Below are 24,896 nucleotides of genomic sequence, written 5' to 3'. Positions count from 1 at the left end.
TTTTCAGGGGAAAGAGTAGGAATACAGGATGAACAAAAAGGCAAACTTTGCAAATTATACATTTTGTTAATTACTTTCTTTTTTTAAAAATTGGGGTATAGTTGTTTTACAATGTTGTGTTAGTTTCTACTGTATAGTACTTTCTTCTATTATCATGACCAACACGGGGGCAAATTAATTTAAATTTTTTTTAAAAACTGGAAGCTTGAAATTGTTTCACGTTTAACTATGCCTTAATATCACTTCATAAATACCGTCCTGGCCGCATACTTGCTGTCATATAAAAATATCTTTCTTTAACATATTGACATGGACAGATTTGACTACATATGAATTTTTACCATATGCTCACAGTATCTAAATAATAATAATAATCATTAGTAGCAGTACTTTATTTTTTTTTTTAACATCTTTCTTGGAGTATAATTGCTTTACAATGTTGTGTTAGTTTCTCCTGTATAACAAAGTGGATCAGCTGTACGTACACATATATCCCCATATCCCCTCCCTCTTGCGTCTCCCTCCCACCCTCCCTATCCCACCCCTCTAGGTGGTCACAAAGCACCGAGCTGATCTCCCTGTGCTATGCGGCTGCTTCCCACTAGCTCTCTATTTTACGTTTGGTAGTGTATATATGTCAATGAGTAGCAGTACTTTAAAGGCAGAATACTTATACTGAAAAGAAAATTTTTTTTTGAATTTTTAAATTTTATTTTATTTTTTTATACAGCAGGTTCTTATTAGTCATCCATTTTATACATATTAGTGTACATATGTCAATCCCAATCTCCCAATTCATCACCCCCGCCCCCCACCATTTCCCCCCCTTGGTGTCCATACGTCTGTTCTCTACATCTGTGTCTCTGTTTCTGCTCTGCAAACTGGATCATCTGTACCATTTTTCTAGGTTCCACATATATGCGTTAATCTATGATATTTGTTTTTCTCTTTCTGACTTACTTCACTCTGTATGACAGTCTCTAGGTCCATCCACGTCTCTACAAATGACCCAATTTCATTCCTTTTTATGGCTGAGTAATATTCCATTGTATATATGTACCACATCTTCTTTATCCATTCAGCTGTCGATGGGCATTTAGGCTGCTTCCATGACCTGGCTATTGTAAATAGTGCTGCAATGAACATTGGGGTGCATGTGTCTTTTTGAATTATGGTTTTCTCTGGGTATATGTCCAGTAGTGGGACTGCTGGGTCATATGGTAATTCTATGTTTAGTTTTTTAAGGAACCTCCATACTGTTCTCCGTAGTGGCTGTATCAATTTACATTCCCACCAACAGTGCAAGAGGGTTCCCTTTTCTCCACACCCCCTCCAGCATTTAGTGTTTGCAGATTTTCTGATGATGCCCATTCTAACTGGTGTGAAGTGATACCTCACTGTAGTTTTGATTTGCATTTCTCTAATAATTAGTGATGTTGAGCAGCTTTTCATGTGCTTCTTGACCATCTGTACGTCTCCTTTGGAGAAATGTCTATTTAGGTCTTCTGACATTTTTTGATTGGGCTGTTTGTTTGTTTTTATATTGAGCTGCATGAGCTGTTTATATATTTTGGAGATTAATCCTTTGTCCGTTGATTCTTTTGCAATTATTTTCTCCCATTCTGAGAGTTTCTTTTCATCTTGTTTGTAGTTTCCTTTGCTTTGCAAAAGCTTAAAAAGAAAATTTTATGGTCAAAAAATTCTACTCCTTAAAGAAAAACATTTCCACCTCAAGATCTTATCAGAAATACTAACCAATCCTCCAGGAATCTTTTTGTAATAAACGCAGCAAAGGTAAATTTGGCCATCAGCATGGCAGTTTCCCAAGGAGGTGAATGTCAGAACAGATGGTGCCCACCTGCTATTCTCCAAGGTCAGTGCCCCAGAGATGTGGGCTTGGAGCAGGAAGGGCATCCCAGGATATCTTTAGCCCAAAAAGACCTATTATAACTACCAGGTTTCCTGGGGTCAGAGCGCCTGCATGCCTGGGGCTGCGATGTAATTGAATTACCCCTGGTAAAAGGAATAACATCCCTGACCTAAATTCAGGCTATCTGTCTGCCAGCTTTCGGCACAAGTTTGGCTCCTGAGTTGACTACATTTTAAAATCTTAATTGCTATCATAATTGCGTTTGCCAAATTCACCAAGTGGCCAAGATCTTAGAAGAATTTTAACCAAAGGATGGAATTTCCGGTTGGTGTTGGCTGAATCCTGAAATCACTGCCACTACTGCTGCTGACCCGCTTCCACCTCTGATTTACTGATTGAAGGACTGACCACATTTGGAGCTCACTTATAAAGTATAACTTAATGTCATTATTGGTGGCACCACTGCAAAGATAGAAAACTGCAAGCATCCAGGGTTTAAATGACTAGGCCAGAATTACCCATAACTCCTTAATTCTATGCTAATTAGTCATTCTGTATCGATCAGTTTCCCAGAGGAAAGCCATTCTCAATCAGGAGTCCCAAGGCTCAGAAGATCTAAATGGCAGCCCTTCCCTACTCAAAGCATGGGAGGCAGCAGCTGGCCACAGCAGCCCCGAGTTACTCTTTTATTTTTTCTTTCTTTTAAAAAAAATTTTTTTATTGGAGTAGAGTGGGTTTACAATGTTGTGTTAGTTTCTGCCACACAGCAAAGTGAATCAGTTATACATATACAAATATCCACTCTTTTTTCAGATTCTTTTCCCATACAGGTCATTACAGAGTATTGAGTAGAGTTCCCTGTGCTGTACAGTAGGTCCTTATTAGTTCTTTATTTTATACATAGTAGTGTGTACATGTCAATCCCAGTCTGCCCATTTATCCCTCCCCCAGCTTCCCCCTCACCGATAACCGTAAGTTTCTTTTCTACATCTGTGAGCCTAGTTCTCTTTTGTAAATAAGTTCATTTGTCCTATTTTTAATTTTAATTTTTAAATTAATTTTTATTGGAGTATAGTTGACTTACAATGTGTATCTTTTTTAGACTCTACATATATGCAATATCATATGATATTTGTTTTCCTCTGGCTGACTTACTTCACTCGTATGACAATCTCTAGGTCCATCCGTGTTACCGCAAATGACATTATTGCGTTTTGTTTTTTAAGGCTGAGTAATAGTCCACTGTATATATGTGCCACACCTTCTTTATCCATTTCTCAGCACATTTCCCCTTCTGTAGAGGAGTGGCCTTGAGGAGGATGGAATTTAACCCTCAGATCAACTTTTACTTCTTTTTTTGCCAGTGGGCTCACGCGGTATTAGACCAGATTAAATAAGTAGACACCCCCATCTAGTGGCTTCCGTAGACCTGCTCTCTCAGCCCTGGGGCCTCTTTTCTGCCCACACATCATGCAGCTGCTCTGTAGCTTCTGCACCTACTACTACTGGTGCCAGAGAATGTTCAGGAAACTGTCAAGGGCACTGCCTCCCAAGCCCTGATGCCACTTTGATCTTTCCCCGAGGTGAATTTTAGCAAATTAGCACTCTCTTCATTTCACCCATTCTAATTGTGTCCTCAGAATGGGTCGGACACTAAGCTTGTGCAAATCAGTGTTACAGCTCTCTGCCAGTTACTGTTTATCCTACCCTAAAATATGCCTCCTACTCACGATAGGAATGTTGTAAAAAGCACACAACGTATATAGCAATTTTATTTCAAAGAGAATCTATCAAAGCACTAACAAACTGGGAAATGCATAATAATAACACTTTTTACTTCCATGGGTTCTATCCACCAAAGGAATTATGTATGCTTTCTATAAAGCACAAGATTAAAACAGCAATGAAAATGCTATAAACCCAGAGAAAGGAAGGAAAATGATGTAACCAAACAAGTGTGTCATGTGAAGTTCTTTAAGAAAAACTAATCAAGTGCTCTGTCTCTAAATGCAAACCTATCGTAAGAGGTGGGACTGAAAGGTTCCCATCTAACAACCACAACAACCTGGGTCTCAGCTCTTTCTACTGGTCTTGATCTCACCTCTAAGATCAGACAGGTCTTAGACTGCTTCTGGCCTTTGGAGTCTAGGGATTAGAACTTTATCAGAAAGCTCTGAATTAATTCCAGAATAAAAAAATATACCTTCATTATTAAAAAAAGATACTCGTGAAATTCATGAAAAGAGAATCCTGCTAAACAAGATCCTGATGGGCATTAATTACATTGATGACGGACTGTTTGTTCTACTGATATCCCAACAGAAGGAATATTCGTATCATTGTTAAATTCCAATGATCAAAGCTCAAGTGCCTGCAGTTTTGTATTTAAAGACTTCCTACTGTTGCAGATACCACCAGAAGTGCTAAACTGTGGTCCTAAGATAGAGATCTCGGAGGCGGCAGATATAATCACAGTTTGGGGGTTTCTATTAACTTGTTAAATGTGCAAAGCAATTGGAATGCTCTTGGAACTGATCATATAAATAAATGAAACAAATACCAAATTTACTGCTTAAAAGTCTCATGCAATGAACTTTGAAAAAGACAAAGGTTTTTTTTTGTAGGTTGACAAGGTGTGAATTATTGCTATTGCCTTTCACTAACTTGAGGAAATAGTTTAGTAATCTGTAACAACAGAATTATCCAAAGGTGATCTCCTATTTTAGTCTAGAGGTCACCAGCAAACACTTTATTGTATGCACACCTAAAAAACACAGAACAGGTTTAGAAGAGGCTACTTTTGCAGCTAAAGATCACAAGAGGCTCAAGGCTAAAAGCTTTTTGGAATAATTATCCTCATTTGACCATGAAATTAAATTGTACCAGAACAGGCTGTCTCAGAGCAAATCTAAACGAGAATCTACAAATTTAATTCAGTAGATGGTAGACTAGTCTAGACCACAAAATGAGAAAAATCCATAACATTATAGCATAATCAACCATAGAAGCTCTTCTTGTGTTTAGTTGTGTTTTTTTTTTCCTAAGCTAAATCGCACATACATTTCTAGTTGTTTTAGGCTCTCTATACATATTCTTTTACCTTCAAGCGTGCAAGGAACATAAAAAGAAATTTAAACCTACCCAGCTTCAGTTCCTTCAAAATGTTTGTGTGTCCCCAGTGACTCCTTTTTCTATAGTTCATGGATGTTAAGGGGAAAATCGGATCCAGTCTACAGGTTATCGTCTCTTTGTAAACTAAGAAATTTGCATCCTTTTCTCGGCTGATACTTGCCTCTATCCAAAGCGTGTATTTTTTGAATAGATCCTTCAGGTCAACTCACGTCATTCCCCTCACGATCCAGCTTCTTCTCACCTTCCAGCCCCATCTTCAGCCACACCTCCTTCCCCTTCAATCCCATTGAACTGGGCCTCCTTTAATTCCTTGTGTGTCACGTTCTCCTTAGCTGGTTGGACCACGTGCACCTCTCAGCACCTCCCTATGTTCCTTGGCTAATTCCTTCATTTGCTCCTGGGAGCGCTCCCAGGCTCTTCCCTCCCAGCCAAGGTGAATTAAGGTCGTCTGGTCTGTGTTCTCCAGCACCCTGTGTGTATCTACCCACTTCCAGCCGTGTAGCTACTTGTCACTTCTCCACTGCCTTTTAAGTGCCATTAACGGAGAGTAAAGCTCCCCCTCGCAGGTGTTGCCGATACTTTGTCCTGAACCTTTTGGATCCCATTTCAGGCACACAGCTCAGGGTGTGCTTTCACTCCGCGAAAAGCCAACACTTGCCTGCTTTTGCCAAAGGGCTGCCCTCGGGCAGTCAGAATTTGCTTTGCCGGCTCTTGCACAGCAGGTGGTGCCCGGGAATTTATGTAAATGTGAACTGCCGTGATCAATGACCGGCTGGTACAGGGGTACAAATACCCCAGCTCCCTGGCCTCTGGTGGGGATGACGTTGGGGTAACTTACATTGTCTCTAGCACTCTCTGAAAGATTGACCCTAAGCCACCTCCCATGGGCCTTTGCTGGAGCTTTTTCTGCTCTTCACGCCACTTTGCCCTTTGCTCTGGTTTTCCTGGATACACCAGAAAAACTCATTCTCATGAATCCCTGCTCAGGGTTCATGAGACCTTCTGGGGACCTCAACCGAAGAGCCTAAGGGACTCCCCTTAAATGCTTGTGGAGTGAATTAAGGCATCTTGATAACTTGTGCAGAGAATTACTCCAAAGCTTTAGTCCTCTTATGTTATGGATTGAGGATCAGAGAGCACATGACTTGTCAAAACTTATTCAATGAGCCAGAGGCAGAGCAAGTCTACCAACCTCAGTGTTCCTGCCGCTAAATTATTCTCACTTTATTCTGTTATTTTGAAAAGTTCCTTTGAAAAGAACAATCAGAACCTTCAGTTCTTTCCACTTTGACCACGATACTAACAACACTAATAAGAGTCATATTTATTGAGTTCTTACCATGTGTAAGGCACTCTGCTAGATGATTTCTATACATTATTTCATTTGAAACTCACAATAACCTATGAAATGGGAAGCATTCGTTTCCACATTTCATAGACGACAAAACTGAGGCTTAAAAAGGATAATAACCTTTTGCCATAGGTCACAATCTAGTATATGACAGATCTGGGATTTGAAACTTGGAAATCTGACTCCAGAGCCCATTCTACTAAAAAGCATTTACACTTTCTCACATTTAAAAAAATTGATGCAGTTGTGCATACCATTACTTTAAATAGCTCCAAAGATATATTTTTAAAGTTCATATTTAGTGTGTTTCTAAGGACCTGGTTTCTAAATTATAGGATTGCCGATTTATGAGGCAATAATTCTTGATCGTTTTTTTAGGGGAGTAACAGAACCCTTAGAAAAGTCATAGGCTCTTTTGAAAGAGGCACACACACACACACACACATGTAATATTGATAACAATTTCCAGGTAACTTAAGGACTCCCGATCCACAGCAACAGGTTAACGTTCGCTGCTCTAAGGTACATTCAGACGTATCACCATTAATAAAAAGCATCTAAGTGATTAATGCCATGTGATGCTGAGGATCTGGTGTACAAGGGTCATTAGGTAGCCTTTCCCCTACCTTCTAAGTTTTAACTAAGACAGTTCACAGTCATGGCTATACTAAGATAACAATTTTCTACAAGATTTTTCCTTGAAAATTTTATTGAGAGAATTGTAGATTCACAGGCAGTTGTAAGAAATAATACGAGAGATCCTTTGTACACTTCACCCTGTTTCCCCAGTGATAACATTTTGCAAAACTACAGTATAAAATCTCGACCAGAATGTTGACATCTACCAATCTTACTCATATTTCCCAGTTTCACTTTTACTTATGTGTGTGTGTATTAAGTCCTATACAATTTTATCACCTGTATAGGTTCGTGTATACACCACTACAGTCAAGATGCTGAACAATTCCATTGCTACAAATACCCATCATGCTGCTTTTTTATAGCGATACCAACTTTCCTTCCACTCGCCCACCCCATTCTCAACTCTTGGTAACCATTTAAATCTGTCCTCCTTTTCTAAAATGTTGTCACATCAAAAACGTTATCTAAATGGAATCAAACAGTCTGTAAGGTTCTGTGGCTGGGTCTCTCACTCTGTATCATTTTCTGGAGCTTCACCCAAGTGGCCGTGTGTATCAAGTTCATTCTTTATTGAGCATTCATGGTGCGTGTATTAGTTTTCTATCACTGCTGTAACAAATTACCGCAGACTTAGTGGCTTAAACCAACACAAATATATTATCTCATTGTTCTGTAGGTCAGAAGTCCTGCATGGGTGTCACTGGGTAAAAACTAAGGTATTGGCAGGTTTGCATTAGTTTCTGGAGGTTCTAGGAAGAATCTGTTTCCTTGCCTTTTCCAGCTGCAACCTTAATTCACCTTTGCCATGTAACATAACATAGTCACTGGTTCTAGGGCTAGGATGTGGACCTCTTTGAGAAGCCATTATTCTGCCCATTGCAACATGTTTATACCACAGTTTGTTTATCCATCACCCGTTGAAGAGTGTCTGGACTGATTCCAGTTTTTGGTTATTTCAAGTAAAGTGCCCATGAACATTCATGTACAGAGTTCTGTGCAGACATAAGTTTTCAATTCTCTAGTATAAATGCGCACACACACACACACACACACACACACACAGAGCGAGAGCGAGAGCGAGAGAGAGAGAGAGAGAGAGAGAATGATAAAACAAATGTGGTAATATATTAAACTTGGTGATTTTAGGGTAAAGGGTATAGGAAGTTTGTGTATTATTCTTGCAATTTTTCTGTAAGTTTTGAATTATTTTACCAAAAAAAGTTAAAAAGAAAGCTCTAGAATTTCTGATTTCCAGTTTTGTAACTGTTGTCAAGCAAATGTGAGAGATTCTGTTCTTGTCCTTATTTTTGGTTTATAAGAGCTAAAATTAAAAGGTGTCACAGAAATTCTTACAGTGTAAAATGTTTTATTTAAGAAAAATTGCTGGGTAAATGCCAGAGGAATAGACTGTAAGTGAATAATTAATATACAATATTTAGGAAAATTCTGAGTGTACACAAAATAATATTATCATTGGACAGTGGAACTGTTGATGGGATTTCACATGATTTTATCTTCTTTCTTCTTATTCTTTTGTCTAACTTAATACAGTAAATATGTGTGAATTGGTTAATAAAATTGAAAATAAACAAGGTGCTTTACAATGAACAGAAAAAAGAAAAGAGAGCACATAGGTTCCATTTTCGCCATAGCCTTGGCTGATGGGGTCTGGGAGTAAAGCACATTTAGACAGAGCCCTCTTGAGAAGCATCTTGGGTTAGTTGGTTGTCTATATACCTAAGGAGGCTAATTACACCCTTCTTAGAGATAGTCACAACATTTTTATGTTTTCCTTATTTCCATCCCTTTCCCAATAAAACGTCAACCAGCCTTTGCCCTGTAAGGATGAACTCTTGTATCACAATAGATCTTGATCGATTATATGACAGGCAACTTCTGCCATATCTCAAAAACCCACCTAAATTCTGGATCCTATAAGCCAATGTTGTGTGTTGTAGGCTTTCTGAAGAGAGGGAGCCTGCTTGTTTCAACCTCTGTTGAGTACCCGGCACGTGTTGATTTTTTTAAATTAATTAATTAACTTCTTTTTATTTTTGGCTGCGTTGGGTCTTTGTTGCTGCGTGCGGGCTTTCTCTAGTTGCGGCGAGCGGGGGCTACTCTTCATTGCGTTGCACAGGCTTCTCATTGTCGTGGCTTCTCTTATTGTGGAGCAAGGGCTCTAGGCGTGTGGACTTCAGTAGTTGTGGCACGTGGGCTCAGTAGTTGTGGCTCGCGGGCTATAGAGCCCAGGCTCAGTAGTTGTGGCACACGGGCTTAGCTGCTCCGCGACATGTGGGATCTTCCCGAGCCAGGGCTCGAACCCATGTCCCCTGCATTGGCAGTCGGACTCTTAACCACTGCGCCACCAGCGAAGCACCCACATGTTGATTCTTAACAAACTTTTTATTCAGAAACAGCAGCATTCTAACCCAACCTTGCCTCAACTGGACATTTTCTGCCCCTTCTAATTTCTTAATTTTAATTTAGTATTGGATCTTGGTTTTAGATAATAAAATTATAATTCAGTATTACTCACTCAACAAATTGGATGGTTCCAGTCTGAATTTGGAGCCCCTTCTAAGCGTGTTCCCCAAGCACCTGACGGATCTTCCCGTCGGTTATCGCATTTTCCAGGCTGCACTGCAGTGGCCTGTGTACTAGTCTGCACCAAACCCCCAGGCCCAACCCAAGAGAACATTAGTTCCTTGAAGCATTTATTCACATGTCTAGAATGATGTGTGGCACAGAATTGATTTTCAAAGGGCATTTTCTGTGGTTGATAAATCTAACGTGACATCCTTATTTTAAGAAGAAGAAATGTAGACCTTGGAGGTGAAACGTCTTATTTAGGACCACACAACTAGATATCTTCAGAGAGAATAAGAACGCAGACTTCTCATTGCGATTTGTTGCCCTTTCTTTTGTAATATGATTCATTATGGACCATTTGCTCTTTTTTTAAATACTATGATTCTGTTTTTTTTTTTCTTCTGAACATCTACATATGTTCATAAACACGTAAATGTTTTGGTCCAAAACAAGAGATGTAGTGAGTGTGAAAATTGCTGATTTTATCTCAGCAGTCCTATTTGATTTTCCACATCTTCAGGTCTCCTCTGACCCTGCCTCATCTTAGGCAATTTCTTTATATCTGAAACTGTTACTTCCACCTTCTGATCTCACCAGGAGCTCAACTATGATCTTTTATGTGTGCATGATTGGTACATGGTTGTTCATTAACTCTATAAATTTTCATTGGAATCGGATTCCAATGATGAGTTTCTGTGTAGTATCTGCATTTCTTTTCAACACAAGGAAAAAAAATAGTAGTGGCAAATTAGGCAGAAGGATAAAGGAACAAAAGGTCTTCATCAATGAAATGATGGTCATTATGACAGAAACCATTAGCTGCAGCCCAATATCCAATATACACTTTTAATAATAGAATGCCACCTCTTAGCCGGTCATATGGACATTCAGCCAAAGGCTCCATTTTGCAGTCTCCTTATGAGCGTGGCTCTATGACTGACTTCTAAACAGTGGAATGAAAATGGAAGTGATACGTACAACATCTGGTTCATTGCCTTAAATAAAAAGAATATGTCCCCTTCCTTCTCTCTTTCCCCTTGTGCTGGCTGGAATCCTGGTACGTTAGTGGAAGATGGAGCTCACATTCAACATGAGATAGAGGACGTGTGACAGGGCAGAGTCGCCTGGACCATTTATCTTCCTTTTGTATGAGAGAGAAATAAACCTCTATCTTATCTATGTCACTATTATTTTGAATTTCTCTGTTACAGCAGGCAAACTGATAGCCTATGAAATAAAATCTTCATTTAATGCTATTCAATCAAAGTCTTAATAGATTTGTGGAGTACGAAATAATAAAAATGGAATAAAACATTAATTAAAACCACTGGAACGTAAAGTGAATACATATGATCCGTAAATCTACCCCATCTATAAGCTACGAGGAATAGACAGATAATTAGTATTTATACTCTACTGAGCATTTTAATTATCTTTTTTTTTTTGGCAATTAGCTTAGAAGACAAAGTCCTAACAAAGAAGTTTGAAATCCAGTGAGTGACAATCAAACATAGCCTGTAAATTAACAAGTGCCTATTCTTATCTCAGTGATCCTATTTTGCGCACATACAGTTTTTATCCCTTATTTCCCACCACCCTTTCACACAGCTCATTGCTCCAGCTCAACTGACTTATTTACAGTTTGACGTGAGAATCACTTAATATATCGTTGCTGAATCTTCGTCCCTGCTACTAGCACGTAGTAGGTCCAGGGAAGACCACCAATCATAAGCAAGCGGGAGAGATCCATGTGTGTGTTGGGGGGAGGGGGGGATGTGGATCTATTGGAGTGATGATGGCGTGAAGGAAAACCTGCACTTGACCAACACAGGAATAGTTAGTTTGAAATGTACCATTAAGGTGGTGCTTCAGGGAACTGATTTGAAAATCAATCAGTATAATCCATGATGATAACAAATGATGCACAAAAAACATTTGACAAAATTCAACATACACTCATGATTTTTAAAAATCCCTCAGAAAAATAGGAAAAGAGAACTTCTTAAATCTGTTGAGTATCTGCAAAAAAATCTATTTGTTCCTATTTGCAGATGAGATGATCATCTACGTGGAAAATCATGAAGAATATACCAAACCCCCCCCCAAAACCCCCACTCTTAGAACTAATAATTTGGATTCAGCAAGGTCGCAAGATACAAGATAACATACAAAACTCAACTGTAATTCTATGTACTAGCAAAATACACAGCTGGATGAAACTCACATCTTTATTTCTCACAATCACGCAAAAAAAAAAAAAAAAAGAAGTACTTAGGTGTAAATCTAACACAGTGTATAGAGTTGTATGCTGAAAGCCATGATCTAAATAAATCGAGAGATGTGCAATGCCCTTGGATTGGGAGACTCAGCATAGCAAAGATGTCAGTTCTTTCAAAATTAACATATAGTTTTAACAAAAAGTCTATAAAAAAAATCCCAGCAAGATTATTTGTAGACTTAGACAAGATAATCCTAAAATTCATATGGAACGTTAAAGGAACTAAAATAGCTAAAACATTTTTGATAAGAAGAATAAAGTGATAGCAGTCAGTCTACCCAATTCCAGGACTGATTATATAGCTATACTAATCAAGACTGTGGAGTATTGGCAAGGGGTAAACACATAGATCAGTGAAACAGAATACAGATCCTAGAAATAGCTCCATGCAAATATGCCCAACTAAGTTTTGAGAAAAGTACAAAAGCATTCATGGAAGAAAGATAGCCTTTTCAACAAAGGTGTTGGAACAACTGGACACATATAGACCAAAAAAAAAAAAAAAATCCCAATCTAAGCCATACACTTTATATACAAAATAACACAAAATGGATTCCAGTCTTAAACATAAAACATAAAATGATAAGAGTTTTGGAATAAACATAGGAAATATTTATAGAAACATGGGAAATCTTCAAGATCTAGGGCTAGGCAAAGGGTTCTTAGATTTGACGCCAAAGCACGATTTAACACGAAAATCATTATCCCTAAAGATTAATAGATTACTTCATAATTAAAAACTATCACTCCAAAAAAGGCCTCGTTAAGACGATGAAAAGACAAGCTACGGTCTGAGAGGAAATATTTATATACCACATGTCTGACAAAAATCTAGTATCGAGAATATATAAAAGGCTTTCCATACTCAACAGTATGTACACAAAAATAAACAATCCAATTAGAAGTTGGACAAAAATGTGAAGAGACTTCTTCCAAACGAGGATATACAGATGGCAAATAAGCACATGAAAAGGTGTTCATTATCATTAGCCATTGGGGAAATGCAAATTAAAACCACAATGAGATATCACTAAACACCTATCAGAATGGCTAAAATGAAAAATAGCAACATCGCCAAATGCTGGTAAGGATGCAAAGAAACCTGATCAGTCATTCATTGCAGGTGAGAATGTAAAATGGCCTGGCCGCTCCAGAAAATTACTCGGCAGTTTTTTATAAAACTAAACAGGCAACTTCCACATGACCTAGCAATCACGCTACTGGGGATTTATTCCAGGCAAATTAAAATTTATGTCCATACAAATGCATACAAGTGTTTATAGCAACTTTATTCATAATAGTAAAAACCTGAAAACCACCCATGTGTCTTTTAACAGGAGAATGGTAAACAAATAGTGGGGAACATCCTTGCCACCGAATACAATTCAGCAATGAGAAAGAACAAACCACTGATGCATGGGACAACTTGGATGAATCTCCACATACCTACACTCAGTGAAGAAAAAGCTAATCCCCAAAGGTTACATACTGTATAATTCCACTTATACAACATTCTTGAAAAGAGAACTGTTCGGTAGTTGCCAGGGTTTAAATTAGGGGTGAGCAGAAAGAAGTGAGTGTGTTTATAAAAAGGCCGCATGAGGCTCCTTGAAGTGGTAGGAAGGTTCTTGACTGTATCAATGTTAATATCCTGGCTACTACACTGTACTCAAGTTTTGCAAGATGTTACCCTTGGGGGAAACAGGACAAAGGGTACAAGGATCTATCTCTCCGTATTATTTCTTACAACTGCATGTTGGTCTACAATTTTGTCAAAATAAAAAATCATATTTAAAAAATGCAACAGGGCTTCCCTGGTGGCGCAATGGTTGGGAGTCCGCCTGCCGATGCAGGGGACGCGGGCTCGTGTCCCGGTCCGGGAGGATCCCACATGCTGTGGAGCGGCTGGGCGGGCTTCCCTGGTGGCGCAGTGGTTGAGAGTCCGCCTGCCGATGCAGGGGACGCGGGCTCGTGTCCCGGTCCGGGACGATCCCACGTGCCGCGGAGCGGCTGGGCCCGTGAGCCACGGCCGCTGAGCCTGCGTGTCCGGAGCCTGTGCTTCGCAACGGGAGAGCCCACAACAGTGAGAGGCCCAAGTACCGAAACAAAATTTTTTAAATGCAACAGAAAAGACAGCAGTTGGAGGAAACAATGGGCATTTGTTTTAAAAAATATTTGCTCTGTACTGAACTTAAATGTTCTCCAAGTATAAAACTCATTATTATTTGGTGCACTAGGAAGATGAGACTGAAATGGCTTTTACAAGTGAATTATAATACCTAGTTTCCTTCCTGAAAGTACCTTCAGGATCCATTGCAGAAGCCACGATTTTGAAGCTTTTAAGCACAAGATTTTTAAGTGAATTAAATGAATTTTACGTCCCTTAATCTTCCTGGCAATACCTTCCGCTATTATTTTTTAACTTCTGCAAAACAACAAAGGCTAAAATGAAGTCAGTAGGCACTGTAGTCTTTGCAAGCCACAGGGTTCTTTCCCTGAATGCTGAGCTGCAGTCTGTGTGTAACTGAATACTGAATGCTGCCTCTGAAACTGACAGAATTCCTCATAATCTTAGATTTAGGAAGGGGGAATACGTCTTGTGCAAAGGAAGTTCGGTCAGGTTCTCACAGTAAGTCAGAATTACTCTTTTTCCTACTAATGAACTTGGGTTAGCAATGCTCAGAGAAAGCCTCTTTTCAAACGTTAGCTTAAGAGGTTTTTAGGAATGATACACTGCTGCTCAACAGGGCTTTCAATTCCCACAGGCAAAGCCCCCAGGAATGGCATTCTGTGTAAGGCCCTTAGAGAGGGGTGAGAAAAGAGGTCACACTGGCTGCTCCCCTCCCCCAATAGGGTGAGCAGCCTGTTAGTCTGCAAGGAAAGCTTTCTGGTGAGGCTACCATACCTGGCTTTGTTAGGAGAGCAGGATCTGGTGGGCACACAGCGCATTTCAACCTCCATTTCCAAGATTTCCTCTCTCTCGTTAAGTAAAAGATTTTCTTTTGCTCTGGGTTCCCTGCCTGGAATCCTAAGGCCTCTTAGGAGAAGTTGAAACATCTTGGATATTGAGAACTAGTACCTGGGCGTTCTTAATGCCTGTTCTCATCAGCACTTCAAGCTTAGCAGGTGTACCTTGAAGTCTCTAATATGCAAATACGCTTAAACGTCAACTGATGTTTTAAATATGGCTTTGGACTTAGTAGCCCTACACAGGATTGTCCTTTTGAAATTTCCAGTGGCCAGCAGTATCCGATCACTGAGTATGTGATTGTATTCCAACTTTTGGCACTTCTAACTCGCCTATGTATATTTTGACTTTTTGAAAATATAAACTGAAATGATTAAAAATGATAAAGTGAAATTTGAAAATGTTTGGTGATTTGTTCTCATATTTTTTAAATTGAAAATGCTTCCTGAGTTATGGAAGTGTTTTTCAAGAAACATGTGAAATACCTTGTTTTGACAATTAAATTTCAAACCTCAGAATATAACTTTCTCTTCTGTATGTCGATGATCCACAAAAAACAAAAACAGAGAGCGTCCAACCGACTAGATTTTGTTTGCCTGTTTTCACATAAAGGGATGGGACCAACTAGAATGAATTTATTTTACAAGAATCTTTAAAGCATAAAGAGAAAAAAGGAACCCTGAAAATGAAAAACAATATAAAAGAAGTTTCAGAAAACTCTGCTGCATTTCTGGAAGTTAAAACCCCCCAGACTAAATAATTCTGGTGACTAAAACAGAGTTTAAGGACAATTTCTGGAGGGCTTTAGTTTGGTCCTGCGCAGAAGTCTGTCAGGTCACTTCACGTATCTTTCCTTAGAACACAGACCCTTTAACATTTGACTCTAAATATTTTAAAATCTTGGTCTTTTGAAGAAGGGCTCTCTTATTTGACAAGAGGCGGGTACTAATCACATCTAAGGACGTTCCCTATCATGCACATTCACTGAAGGAATAAACTTGAAGGCTCTGTGATCCCACAAAGGCAGGAAAGGAGCCCAACCCCCCAGACGTTATCAGCTTTCGGCTGCAGGCACCCTGCCATAGAGGTGAGCAGATCTGTTTCCTGGACAACACTGGCTGCTGGCTTGGTGCCCAGGGACCTGTGCCAGCTCTGCTGTTGGGGACACTCCCTCCCCAAGGATGCTCACTCCTGCCTTCCTGTGGGCTCACCACTCAGAACACCATCCTCACCATCCCGTATCCCCATGGAGCCAGAACACGCAGCCTCCTACCCAGCGCTCCCAGAGCAGAGAGGCTACCTTTTGGCACAGTGCTTTTGAAAGATGCTGTTCTGTGCATTCGCAAGAGGGACATGGGAGAAGAAATGCTGCCTGGTGTCCAGTGGCAGCCCCTGAAGACTACATTCTCTCTGGGCTGCCTTCTCCCTTCACAGCCCAGCTGCACATCCCCATATTCTGACCTTCCCAGATAATCTCATTGTGGCGTGACTCCTTTCTCTTTCTCTGCCATTTTTAGTTTCAGAACCAGAACTACTCATTTCACAATTGTCATCTTGAGATAGGAGACCCTGGGAAATCCTCTTTATGCTGCACTGGGGGACTTTGACGATATCTATGACAATTCTTTCTTCATGCAGGAAATAAATGTGACTATTATTCCCAAGCCAGGTACCGGAGGGCTCTGTGAAGCCTCCTCGGTAGATAGATTCATACATGCCATGGATGAAGAATCGATAATGTCTGCAGGATTCCTGCAAGCCCCACATTCAGAGCGGCTGGTGGCACAGCTAGTATTTAAAAGTGGGTCTTCTAATGAGAAGATGCTCAATATTGCTAATTATTAGAAAAAGGCACATCAAAACTACAACGAGGCATCAATCCCCTCACACCAGTCAGAATGGCCATCATTAAAAAGCCTGCAAATAATAAGTGCTGTAGAGAATGTGGAGAGAAGGGAACCCTCCTACACTGTTGGTAGGAATGTAGAATGGTACAGCCGCTATGGAAAACAGTATGGAGGTTCCTTACAAAACTAAAAATACAGTTACCGTACGATCCAGCAATCGCACTCCTGGGCATATTATCTGGAGAAAACTCTATTTCAAAAAGGTACATGCACCTCAGTGTTCACAGTAGAACAATTTCCAATAGCCAAGACTTGGGAGCAAACCTAAATGTACATTGACAGATGAATGGATAAACAAGATGTGATACACACACACACACACACACACACACACACACACACACACATATAATGGAAAATTAGTCATCCATAAAAAAGAATGAAATAATGCCATTTGCAGCAATATGGATGGACTCAGAGATTATCATATTAAGTGAAGTAAGTCAGAGAAACACACACATCTTATGATATCACTTATATGTGGAATCTAAAAAAAGTATACAAATGAACTTATTTACAAAACAGAAATAGACTGACAGACATGGAAAACAAACTTCTGGTTACCAAAGGGGATAGCAGGTTGTGGGTAAGGATAAACTAGGAGTTTGGGATTAACAGGTACACACTACTATATATAAAACAGGTAAACAACAAGGACCTACTGTATAGCACAGGGAACTATACTCAATATCTTGTAATGACCTATAAAGGAAAAGAATCTGAAAAACAATATATATATATATATATTTATTTATTTATTTATTTATTTATTTATTTATTTATATATATATATCTGAATCACTTTGCTGTACACTTGAAACTAACACAACATGGTAAATTAACTTTACCTCAAACAAAAGTGGGTCTTCTATCCACTATTGCATAGTTATTTCTCCAAATCATCCAGTTGGCATTAAAAATAAAGCATTCAGCGCCATGCCAGGTATATAATAATAGTACAATAAATTATTGTCATGAAAGGGACAAAATAATATCCTGCTCTAAAAAGAACAGTGGCTAGAGTTCTTCCACTATAATTTTTGTGATACGAATTCCTCCGACTCCATCCCATTAGAACACTCACTTGGGTGCCCAGTCACTTCACAGACTTGATGCTGGGGCATAGCTTCCACTGACCAGGCCTTGGAAAGAAGCACGTGGCCACAGAAGGTATTTAGTGAGCTCCGCAGTTACTTTGCCAGCTTGCTTTGTGGATAATGCAAGTTTAGCCAAGAGAGAGCAGATTCACATCTGCTTGTCAATATGTAGTCTGATAGTTGTGCTACATGTTTGGGATGTTAAGTTTTGAATCAGTCTTTTCTTGGGGAAAAAGAATCTTACGAGTTTATTTGGGGATTTTTCGAAAGAGCATTCCAGGGCCCCGGCATATAAACAGTGAGAGAAGTGACTCAAAAAAACTCCCCTCCAATCAGCCCCCAATCTGTCTCAAATCAAGAGTGAGTCATAACAAGAAATTATCCTCATGAAATCTACATTTTCCTCCTTTCTTAGGGACTAACAAATCATGACATCGATCGTGAGGCTCAAAGTTCAATATGAGTGGCATATGTGTTTCTAAATTTTTCATCTGCAATAATTTCTTCCCACTCAAGCTTTAACTTTAGGAATTTCCTACTTCCCGTTTCATACTTCAAGAATCCCTCCTCTTCCGTCTTCCTACTCACATACGTTTTTTTATGAGAAGGTAAAATGAGAAGATAAAAGATAAACTATGTTGCTGAGTAGCCCATCATTTTGTAGAATAAGATAACCAACTTCACTGAATAAATATGTGTGCCTATATGATGAACTACTTAATTATGACCACCCAAATCAGCTGAGATCAGAGGATAATTATATAGGGTACACCAACATCATGATAAACCTAGCAATTTATTCCCCAGATTAAGAATAATTAATATTAAATTCTCTTAGGAAAGTCATTGCCCAATTCCTACAGAGAGAAAAACTAAAACCCAAAGAAGAACTAAAACCTCTATGATTTTCCACGAGGCAAAATCAGGATTTTATTTTTCCACGGGTACCTACTGTCATTTGAAATCTGAACCACCATGAAAGACTGGTCTTTTCTCCTGGATACGAAGAATAAGGTGGTAGAACATGCAGTTTTTCCTATACTACACGTTAAAAAACCTTTAGCTCAAATGTAGAATATAATCTTAGAACTGTTAAATACGAGATTTTGCTTTGATGTTTAACAGGAAGTGGATGAAGCTTTCATCTTCAAACCTATTATATGTATTATATCTTAACATATAAAATGGTCGTTATTGAGTCCTGCTTTCCAAACTTTTATTAACTTTAATAAAGCCACTTGATACCTCATATTATCATTAAATGGTCTCTGAATAACTTTTATTTTCACACCTAAAATCAAATATTTTTTTAAACTCCCAAATATCTTGCTAGTTCAAAGTGATTGTAACTCCTTTAAGAATGATTACGAACGGTCATGGCAAAGTAGAGTTTATATGCTTATATACACACTCATTAAAAAAAGAGAAATAATCAAGCAGAATGTAGGCTTAAGCTGTACTTATTTATATGGTCTCATTTTCAATGTCATGGGGAAATAAGGGACATAGATAGCATGAATGACTAGAGGGATACAGGAAGAAAACTTACTACTCTTCAAATAACGTGGTTATTTACAAGCTGATCAACGGCAGGGAGTTTACAACCAAATGTTTGTGCTCAAGAAACAGGACACCCTGAGTCAACATAAGCTTACCTAGGGGGTTTGCCCATTTGCACATTTACTGAATCCTAACAATACTCTCAATTCCATGTGTGATGACTCAGTTCGCACAGAGTAACTCTCTTTTGTGCCAGATGGAAACAGTGACTCTGACAAACAAAAACACTTCAGTTAATTCTTCCTTAGGCTCGAAATACACCATTGGGTCAGGAATATTGGAATGCTTTTCTACACTCTCCTGACACAGACCTTAACAAAATGGCTTTATTTTTATTTCAAAAGTGGGCATTCCTCTAATCAGGTAGCTTATATTTTTTTAATTAATTAATTAATTTATTTTTGGCTGCGTTGGGTGTTCGTTGCTGCGCGGGCTTTCTCTAGTTGCGGCGAGCGGGGGCTACTCTTCATTGTGGTGTGTGGGCTTCTCGCTGCGGTGGCTTCTCTTGTTGCAGAGCATGGGCTCTAGGTGCACGGGCTTCAGTAGTTGTGGCGCGTGGGCTCAGTAGTTGTGGCACACGGGCATAGTTGCTCCGTGGCATGTGGGATGTTCCGGGACCAGGGCTTGAACTCGTGTCCCCTGCATTGGCAGGCAAATGCTTAACCACTGCGTCACCAGGGAAGACCTCAGCTATTGTTTAAAGAAGTGGTGAAGACCTTCTGTTGTGATGGTAATTTAAATAATAAAATTAAAAGATTTTGTAATATTTTATAAAATAATGACAATTGATCATACATGACCCAGCATAATATCTGAATATAATCATGATTTCTGAACCTAAGTGTTGCTTTAAAAATTTCACTAATAATCCCAGTGGGTACTTCTTTAGTAGAATGAAGTTTCTATAAATAGAAATGAATGAAAAACAAAGCCTAAAAACTACAATAAATCAAGAAAAATGACTAATTTGATATTGCTACCTTTAGAATAAAAATTCTGTGAAGGTATTGATTATAGCAACATTTTAGTGATTTTATTGAAATAGCCAAAGAATATTTTGGAATAAATATATAATAATTTGTGGGTTACAGATGCTTTATTTTATTGCTTAGTAAATGCCGCTGGTCCATAGCCTAATACTTAGACTTGTGCATTAATAAGTATGCTCAGTCATCACTGATATTTTGATGACATGTAAAAGCAAACATAAACAATATTCGATACGAGCAATATAAGCAGTATTTACAAGTGTTTTGAGTTTTATACGTTGAAGGTATATTTTCTGGTAGGAGGATACATACAATAGAATATAGTTCACTGGACAGTTTGTAAGATGATTGATTTGTGACTTTTAAACATTTAGATGTGGTACATGGGCCTCCATCTGCCTTCTTTTTCCATAGCCTGGGAAGATATGTGTGTAAGAATGTATATACACTTACAAAACAGTCATCAAATAGTGTATCAGTGGATCTATTGTTCTAGTCCATTAGCATCATGGATTTATGAATGATGTAAGGCAAACACATGACGATATCGGAGAGAAGCACATAACTGAACCACCATCATTTGAAGGATCATAAGTCCATAGCTCACAATGACCTCCATGGGAGCCCTGTTCTCAAGGCAGGATCTGACATCAGTCCTGAGAGGTGGTCGTTCTATCAAGCATTGCTCAATAATCCAACTTGGCTTTTTATCTGCCCTCTCCAATGCTGTCAGCCTCAGCTATTCAGAGACAGACAACGAAATCTAGTGCTTTGGTTTAAATCCTCCATAAATAGTTACACAAACCAATGTTCCATGGTAATACTGTAGTTTACAGAGCTTTGCTTAAAAGAAAATTTTAGTTTTTTTCTATTGTCTGGTTGGATTAACTTTGTTCTTTCCCTTTCCAGTTCAGTTACTGGATGTTGATGTATCTCTGGAATTTGCAAGAAAAATAAAATTGCCTTTAAAAATTTTTGCGTAACAGTCTATGATTTGTTTCTATCTTGACATTTCAAAACCAATTAATGTGTCCCATATTTATTGAAGTAGGATAAATCAAATTTATCTGTAATCGCTTATTTGGAAAAATAAGAAAATAAGAAAAATGGTTGACCATTTCACCGCAGGACTGTCAGAAATTGTGGGGTTCTAAGCAAGGAATAGGAAATAGAAATTACTTTAGATTTTATCTTTGCATCTCTGTCTACAAATTAACACGGAGAGTCGCACTATGGTTTCCTCGTGTTGAAGCCACATCTTCTGAAAAATGTAGAAGGATGATGATGGATTTCCACGTGAAGTTATTCACTGGTTGTTACTATTGTCCTATTTGCTACCTGTGCCATGACTACTTGAGCAAAGGGAATTAGGAAGGCAGGCGACCTTCCTGTGTATCTGTCAGACCGCTGGACAGAATGGTCCCAAATCTACCGTCTTGGAGAGAGTAAGGTTTATTGCTTGAGAAGCTTGATTTCTCCAGGTGAAAGAACTTTCGGCTTCCCACTGTTCATCACCAAACCAAGTGTCTTCAAAGATACCAAGCGTTGAGGGCATTCTGTTAAATACAGACTAAGGTCCCCAGGAAAATATTATCATTTTAAATGCTGTGTGAAGTGTAGTCCAATTACCAAGGGTGCACCGTGTGGAGTGATTTTGGACTTTGAAGAAGAGAAAATTGTTTTTACCAATCTGCCAGAGGCCTTAAAAATCCCACTCTCAGCAGGGCTGTGAGGGGAGGTTTGGAAGAATTAGTATGTAAATGAGCCATCAAAATGTTAACGTGAACACCCTTTTACTTTCTAACAGGATGAGGGAGCATCTAGAAAAGGAGGACAAGGTAGCCAAGCTGACCCAGGTAGGATGGTTCTGGCCAAGGTCTCCAACAAGGATGAGGTGTTTTGAGAGGAATTAGACAAAAGAAGGGCACACAATTTTACTTAGGTTCAACCCTACACAACAGGTGGTTTGGACTAATTAGTATAAAGTAAACAAACTTGGGATCACTCCCTCAACTCGTGGACATGTGACAGTTTCTTGGCGGAGCAAATTGCTGAGGGAGAAATTCATGAGTGCAAGCAATAGCCTATTGTATCTTATGGCAGAATATTCGTGCTGCAACTCTTCATTCCTGGCTGGGGATGCATTTCTTCCTAGGAAGACCCAGCCATGAAGAAAGATTGTTGGGTCTAACACTCCCAAGACCTTTTCCTGACCTTCTGTAGCTTCATTACACCCAAACCAATGATGCTATTTATGTTGTTTAGCCCTGAATGACTGCCTTTATTATACAATATCTTGGAGGAGTCAAAGATATCCATGTGATTTAAACTTCCTTTCCCTATGTAATTAAAAATCAAATTTCATTACTGTAGTTCCTTTTTCAAATATTTAAGCTTTATTACCATAAAATCTATTCACACTATAATAGTATATAAGACAGCCTTATGATAAAGTTACATGTTTTAAAAAGCTATTTTTACATACTTTATTCTAAGTAGCTATTAAAATAGAAATGTGAAATAATGAATACTTTGACTTTCAAAATTGAAATGATTTTCTTTAAAGCATATCTGTCTTTCAGATATTTTGTATAGATGTTTCATTTTATAGGATTTTCTGCAAAATACATAAACATTAAATTTTAAATAAGATTTTAGAATTCCAGTATTCTAATATTTCCCTAGAAAACAAGATGTAATTCCAGATAAGTTTCAATACAGCAGTCTGTTTTTTTACCCCAAACACACAATAAAGCCTCCTGCTCTTTGCTGCAAGAGGCACTTGTTATGGCTAAATTGTGCCCCCCCCCCAAATTCATATGTTGAAGTTCCAGCACCCCAGGACCTCAGCATGTGACTGTATTTGAAGACAGGGCCTTTCGAGAGGTGATTAAGTTAAAATGAGGTTCTTCGTGACTAGTGTCCTTATAAGTAGAGGAAATTAGGACAGAGACACCCACAGAGGGAAGATCGTGTGAGGACACAGTGAGAAGGCGGCCATCTGAAGCCAAGGAGAGAGGCCTCTGAAGGCACCAACCCTGGCCACACCTTGATCTTGGACTTCCAGCCTCCAGAACTCTGAGAACACAGACGTCTGTTGTTTAAGTCCCCGAGTCTGCCGTATTTTGTTATGGCAGCCCGAGCAGACCAATACAGCACTAGACACACTATGAGCAATGGTGACGCTGTTATTATTTTGTTTTTCGCTTTTCTGGATTGATGACTCCCATATTCAGCATCTTTATCTTATCTTTATCTAGTTTATATGTGCCTGAACTTGTTCAGTTTCCTCATTTCAGTTTTGCTGAAATTCTTATGCAGGAACACAGTGGAAGAAAGGACTCTAGGCCAACAAGCTTTATTCCTAGATTCCTCATCTTTAAGGGGAAGAATTCAGAATTAGAGAGTACTGCTTATACCATCTCCTTTGAGCTCCACTAGCTGCTGCTGGCTCCTGACAAATCTACTAACAAAGGCATAATGTAGTCGGTGAAGCCATGGCAACATACACACACATACACACACACACACACACACACACACACACACACACACACACACACCCCTCTTTTCCCCATACTTTATTGCCTTCATTTTATTCTATTCCTATTACGCTTGTGGGAAAAATTTAAGTTAACAGATAGTGTAATGTTTTCTCCCATTCAATGTGATTACATCACCTTATCACACCCATTACAGACAGGCTGAGGCATTCTAGGCATTTTTGTTGAAATACAGTTAACTGACCTAAAGTGGGTATTATATATCAGAGGAGTCTATGTCCAGTAGTTTAGATACCTCCAGGCGTGATTAATTAATAGAGAAAAGTAAGTCATTCTACAGCTAATTAAAATTTAGTCTAAAACATCATCCTTAGAATCCTTCTTTAAGGGACAGAGTAAATAACTATTCTCCATAATGATAGCTAAACACAGGGGTGTCATGTGCAGCAGGTTTTAAGGGTGTTGAGAATGTTGAGGTATAACGTGGCGCTTGTGTTTGCTGATTCAGCATCACTCGGGTAGCAGAGACAAAAACTAAGGGAGAGGCAGGTACCCAAGATAAATCCTGCGAGATCCCGGAGGCAGAGCTGAGGCTGGCAGATGGACCATTAACAGAAATCTGGTATGAAGCACTAAGAACCTGTCAAGGATGTTCCAAAGCAGCACCCAGGAAGCAGGCTTCCATCTAACCCTGGGGGTTGCCGGGAGTGTAAGTCCCATTGAATGGCTTCCCCTTTGCCACTGCTGTCTGTATTGGGCTATCTCATTACACAGCGGCTTCACCTGGCAGCATCTTTAAGGCATTATGCCCACAATCTAAACTTTATTTTCTATCCAATTACTCAATTACTTGTTAATTTGGGTTACTAAATTACTCTGAATCTTTTTTTTTAAGGTCAAAGCCTTCCACTCCGTACATGCTATAACAGTGGTAGCATGGGACCTATTCTTGTGTGAGGATGCCCCTGCCATCTTGGTGAGGCTTGTTTTATGGAAAATGATCCTTTTTT

The 24,896-nt window shown here is 39.1% G+C and overlaps 1 protein-coding gene across 1 annotated transcript in view; it reads right to left on the bottom strand.

Moving 5' to 3' along the window:
- Nucleotides 1-24,896, bottom strand: part of XKR4 (XK related 4) — a 327,389-nt gene that overhangs the window by 142,073 nt on the left and 160,420 nt on the right. The window lies entirely within an intron of this gene.

The sequence above is a fragment of the Lipotes vexillifer genome, unplaced genomic scaffold (genome assembly GCF_000442215.2).
Source record: "Lipotes vexillifer unplaced genomic scaffold, Lipotes_vexillifer_v1.1 scaffold69, whole genome shotgun sequence".
NCBI lineage: Eukaryota > Metazoa > Chordata > Mammalia > Artiodactyla > Lipotidae > Lipotes > Lipotes vexillifer.
This window is presented reverse-complemented; position numbering and strand designations above follow the sequence as displayed.